This window comes from Dipteris shenzhenensis, chromosome 4 (assembly GCF_047967505.1).
Source record: "Dipteris shenzhenensis isolate YYH24624 ecotype China chromosome 4, Dip_SZ_1.0, whole genome shotgun sequence".
Taxonomy (NCBI): Eukaryota; Viridiplantae; Streptophyta; class Polypodiopsida; order Gleicheniales; family Dipteridaceae; genus Dipteris; species Dipteris shenzhenensis.
This window is the reverse complement of record NC_141599.1, coordinates 53,943,959-53,949,958: the sequence shown is the minus strand read 5'-3', so window position 1 is coordinate 53,949,958 and position 6,000 is coordinate 53,943,959. Positions and strand designations below refer to the sequence as shown.

Sequence of the window (6,000 nt, the reverse complement as noted above, 5' to 3'; positions counted from 1 at the left end):
GAAGCAACAAGCAAGATTTTGGATTGGAAATATTATCCTACTAATAGTCGTATAAGTATCTCAACTCTAGATTATCTCGTGCTACAGTTTATGTCTGTCTACATACAAGATTTTTCTCACAAGAAGTTTTCAAAGTGTTGTAAGACCCCTATATAAATGACCTAGGATAAAGCATTAAACGGGAACATAAAGACAGTGGCATCTAGCTCACCGCCCAACAATGAAGCTATTTAGGCATCAAATAATGGCTCAACATGCAAAGCTCCAATACCACCATATGAACCACATGACATAAATTGCCCATGCCTCATAAATAATATTATTCCCCCATGAGATTCCTAAACCCAGTCTCTGGTTAGCAAATCTTAAGTTAGACCTGTTAAACCTGATACAGCCGCAGCATGTAACATACTTTCCCCCTCAAGAAACATTCATGTCCTCACCAATGCATACGGAAAATTGACTCTTCAAACCATTGACTCCCACATAACCGTGACTTTACACTTAATCAAGTACACATAATAGACCGTATTTCAACATCGTGTAGTATGTTGATCTACAACCAATTCACATTGCAATGAAAGATACCTAGTCGTGTCCTCAACGTTAGGAATCTTCTCCACTAGCATAATCCCCAAATGTTCTTTCCAACAATTGACCTGAAACACATGGTTAATCTTGATTCGAGGAGGTAGTGCCAACCCGTGATACACATCACTTTCTTCTTTGTTTTCTGATAAGGACCACAACACCACGAAGATCACTTAAATGCTTGCCAGTTCTTATTGTCTTAGAGTCCTTGGAAACTTCAAGGTACACCTACATGCCCTCCTATAAGACTCTCAAAGTCTTGCTTTGGTTGGCATTAAGGCACTATTTACACTTACCCTTGCAATTTTAACATATCTTGCATGCCCTGTAAGAAGTCTATGGAAGGGCGGCACTGGGCTGAATGGCTTAACCGGGAGGTACTCGTTTGGTAGGCTTGGGGCCGGCTGTTTGACATGAGTCACATCATCGCACATGGGTGTAGCAATCCTAGAACAACTTTGGCCAGCAGAACCCAGTGCACATGGGTGTAACAACTTTAGCCACCAGAACCCAACGCGCATTATCTTCCTAGCAGTAGCATCCGGGCCCATTTGACCACACCCATGCCTAAATGAGCTTCTTCAAGAAGCAGCTAAGTTTTGTGAAAAAGCACGCACCGCCTCAAAATGTGGTCTTTCCCCAACTCGTACAGCTACCTAGCAACAATTAATTTGAAAGGGGTTGTTTGAATGATCTGCTTCCTTTGGGGGTCAGCCCTTCAAGGGAGTTCCCCAGTAGACAACATATGGACAATGTTTGCATACCATGATGAGAAGCACTCCACTGCAAACAAGCATTCATCCTTTAGTACGGTGACCCTGAAAGGCCAGCATCTGGCCATTCATCCTCAACCCCTGCTGTTGCTTCTCGCAAAGAGATGCATGACAAATCATCTGCAGGTTGTTGCAATCTTCCGGCCCTTACCACATATCAAAGTCGAATTTTATAGGCAAGGAAAAGGGTTATTTGGATTAGAGGATGCACGGGCAGATAGGTCCAAGATTGCGAGACGGGATTGCTACCTAATGGTCTACAAGAACAGAGGACTCTCCCTCATCCTGCTGAGCCTCATCATCATCCCTGACCTAGGAGTCATCATCCTCATGCTCATCCTCAAGCTCAGCCTCAAGAGCATCCTCTACATCACTGTCGGAGTCCTCGTGTGATCGAAATCCAAGATACAGTTCAGGAGTGCAATCTGCCCTGAACTTGTTAAGCAAACGCAAGTTTGCATTAACAAATACAAGATCATTGACCTTCTAAACCCCAAGCCTGTTCCTCTTTTCTGTTGCAATGTTCCCAAAATTACTCCACAACCGCTCCACGGGTGAAGAGCTAGCCCCCTGGCTGAGAATACGAATGGAAATACCCTGCCACAATGGAGTATCTTCCCCATAGTCCACCCACCAACGAACGGAGGAAAACATCTGAGAGCACTGTGCAGTAGTGTCCAATCCAAGCTTGCTATATTTGCATCAACACAATCTTCGCATAACAAAGGGTAGGATAAGGTCCTCCCAGTTTAATGCTTCCAAATGCACAAACATAAGCACAAGAAAAGAGGCAATAGTTACTTGCCTTCAAACAATTGCCATACGTGACAATATGCAAATGCAGAGAGAGTATCTCACACATCTGAAAATTACATTGAGGGTTGAAAAATACACGACTCACACAACCCCAAAACAAGTCACCTAATAGCATGCCCTAGGCAGGTGAATTGCTAATTACATCAAAGAAGGCTGTCAGCCTTTATTCTCCATATTTTCCTTGCTAGGAGAATTATCCTTCTTCAGAGTACCATTACAGAAAGGATGTCCCGGTTCTCCACAACAGAAACGTCGTCCTTCAATTTTATACTTATGTCGACCCTGTGGTGAAAGGATCTGGCTCTAGGACTTGTCTTTGGCATTTTCCCCCTTCGGATGCATTCTAAAATTCGAAGTATGCTTGGGAAAAAGGAAGGATTCATCTTGCAATTGTGGAAAGCAATTTCCATTATGGTTCTTCGTTCCCACATCCTTGTAAACTAAGGAATGGGACCTCTTGCTGCTACCTTGAGCAAGTTGCTTCTTTTCGATACACTGAGTGGCAGCAATAGCCTTCTTAAGAGAGGAAGGACCAACATGCTTTTCTTCAATTCACAATTGAGCTCTAAGTCCAACAAGATTTATGCATTTGCTCAGTTTTTGACAATGTCTCCATGGCTTGAAAAGTCTCTTGGCGAGTCTGGTAGAATCGATCCAGTCTCTTGGCAAGTCGGATAGAATCGATCCCCTTGCAGGAGCAATGCTTCCTTATAATCACGAGGAAGGACATATTCGTGCAATAGTTTCTTAAAAGCTTCCCAAGTGGAAGCGCCCTTCTTCAGATAACGAAGCACTTCCCACCAAAGTATTGCATCCTTTTCTAATCTTGACCTTCTTGATTTCAGTGTGAGTGAGGTATCTTCAAAGAAGATGTCAAGAGATTGTGACCAGCTTAAGACTTTCTCCGGATCCTTCTCCCAAGAGAACTTGGATAAGTGTGCCACCTTCTCAATCATTCATGAACCTTCTTGAGTAAGAGGCATCGTGACTAAAATTGGTGGAATATGGACCATTGGGATGATCTTTACTTGAGGATTCCATTGTATGGCAGACTGACTTGCAAAAGCATGGGGCTTAGGCTGATCAAGCGTGTGAAGAGGATTAAGGCCTCTTGCATGTCTTGTAACACGATCATCATTTGTCCCAGCGTATGTTGCTGGCTCTTCAATTGAGCACATGTCTTTCTCAATTGCATAAGGCGTATGTGGCCTTGCCTCCAGCCCTAGACCCTAGCTCTTTCCTCTCCCTAATCTAACCTGAAAGGGGGTGGGCACACCCACATAGAAGCCCTCACTCAATGCAACTCGAACACCCTCTCTGCAGCTCATGGTGGACAATGATCTGAGGGCCGATGAAGATGCCACCATGGACCCTCCGGGATGGGAAGTGTCCAAGGAGAAAGCTCCCAATAGCCTAGACCCTCGAAGAAGTGCCACCTCAAACAACAAGGAAGCCATATTCTCTTGTGATTCCCAAGCCAGTCGCATTGAGTTCCCGATGGAGTAGCATAAACTAAGGAACATACCACGTCCAGTATCCAAGCAATGAACTCATCACATACAGGAACCCCTCATAATGAACTCGAATTCCACCATGCATAATCCCTGCAACACCAAGCAATGAACTGTTAACACATCTGGTCCATAGCTATACATTGTCACCTTGCCTGCCAGAATTTCAACTGATTAGGGCCAGAAGCCGCCCTCTCCCGCCCGCACACCCTCTCTAGCTGTGACCCGTGGGGGGAGACACCTCGATGTCGGAAAGCTCGAACTATCTTGCAGTTCTTGACAATCTGTGCTGCAGCTGCCTTGGAACCTCCTGAGTGGTCAGAGTCTAATGATGAGTCTTGATCTTGAGACTTACCCTTGGACTTGCAGTCCCTCGCCAAATGGCCTCGTTTGCCACACTTGTAGCACCTGCTCCGGTTCTTCTTGGTCTTCTCCTGAGAGGAAAGGGCCGCGTGCCACCTGGAGTGCCCTGCAGCTTGCCCTGGGACAATAGTACTGACTCCTCTTTAATCATCGAAGTCTACCTGACTAGCTGAGTCTCTACACCGCAAGGCCCGAGAGACCACATCATAAGCCAGAGGTAGCTTGATGAGAATAAATGCTGCCAACTGGAGAGAGGTTAGCACAGCTCCCATGGACAAAAGGTGGTCATGGATGACCTTAGCCTTCATTAGAAAGAGCTGAAGAGTACTACACTGGAGAACTCAAGAGCCTTGATCAGAAAGGGCTGCATAGTACTATGCTGGAGAACTCAAGCCTGTCAAGCTGCCCCATTAGAGTAACAGCCCACATCACTGAGTCCCTCGCATAAAGGTCCTCCGATTTAGACCATGTCTCAAACGCACTTGTCGATGTCTGCACTGCGGGAGAAAACTCATCCGTGATGGTGCGCACAAGGACAGTATATAAACTGCTTCTGAGAAGGAGCAGAAGATGACGCCTTGAGCTTCTAAGGCTTTCCTATGTGTGGTGGCTATGGAGACACTGTCGAAGACGGCATCCACAGCGACATTGGTCAGTCGTTTCTGCTCTGTGAGTGGCACACCTAGTTTCTGGAAAGTTTCAAGGAAAGCAGGGTCTACCTCATCCAAGCTTTTCTTCTTCTCCTTTTGTTTGGGTTCGGAGTAGTAGCAGAAGTCTTGGAATTCGATGGGGGGATAAAGGTTGTCAGACCACCGGGGCTCGTTCATCTTGAGCCATTGTTTGTAAGCGTTGATGCGAAACTGAAGAAGCGATGAGGGCTCGTTTTTCTTTGCAGATCTGAGCCTGATGGTGTCCTCGGACAAACCTTTGGGAAAGGAAACGGACTCTATGTCCGAGACAAATCCCCACTTGTAGTTCCGATTCAGAAACTGCTGAATATCAGCAGATGATGAGTGCACAGGACCTGTGCCAAAATGGGCGGAGACCTTGGCTGTCGATGGAAGAGCGCTAGAGAGGACGAGAATGCAGGGCGACTGCAGAGCAGAAAAAGACAGCGTGCAAGAGCTTGAAGCCATGGGCTACGACGGCACCATGCACACACCAAGAAGCTGGCAAGACGTACTTCATGCATCACAAGGTGGCAAAATATCTATCTAGGGTAAAGCGCTAGTAAAGAGGAGGAAAATATCCTTACGTGGCCAGAGCCTCCGAGAGATCACATGATTAACCTTACCAATGCCTTTGCAATTCATGTTTGTGGTTTGCAGGCTCTTCTAAACCGGTTTGCAGGCATGCAATTCATGTATATGGTTTTTCTTACTGCCTTGGCTGCCGGCTCTTCCAAGACTATCAACTTTCTCAAAATGCTTGCTGCCTTGGTTGTTGTCACATGATGCTTGGCATATGCACCTGTGCCCTCTCAGACATGCATAAAGTTGGATGATAAAGCTGTCAAATGCATTTTTATTGGGTATAGCTCAGAGAGCAAGGGCTATAAGCTCTACCAGGGCAAGTGTTTTGTCAGTAGGGATGTTGTCTTTGATGAATCTTCCTCTATGCCTTTGTTGGACTGTAAAAAATAACCCATTATTGATGCTCTAGATATCTTTGACAGCTTGATGCCTTTGTTTTCGTTCGATTCTCATGATGATGTCACATCTAAGGTTGCTCCTTCTTCATCTGTCGGTCATTTGTAGCCACATGTGCAGCCTGAAATTCAGCCTCATTTACAGCATGATATGCCTCAGCTTAATTAAGGACATTACGCACAGGGCTCTTGACTAGGATGACATGTTCCCAAGCTTGAGCAGCCATATAGTCGCTTATCTATCGTATCTATCGTGCTGAAGGTGTTGAGAGGACTCAACTCATTCCCAAACAATCAC

The 6,000-nt window shown here is 45.6% G+C and overlaps 1 pseudogene; it reads right to left on the bottom strand.

The window, feature by feature from the left end:
* Positions 1-1,676: 1,676 nt before the first annotated feature.
* On the bottom strand, positions 1,677-5,190 carry LOC147903050 (iron-sulfur cluster assembly SufBD family protein ABCI8, chloroplastic pseudogene; annotated as a pseudogene).
* Between the last annotated feature and the right edge of the window lie 810 nt (positions 5,191-6,000).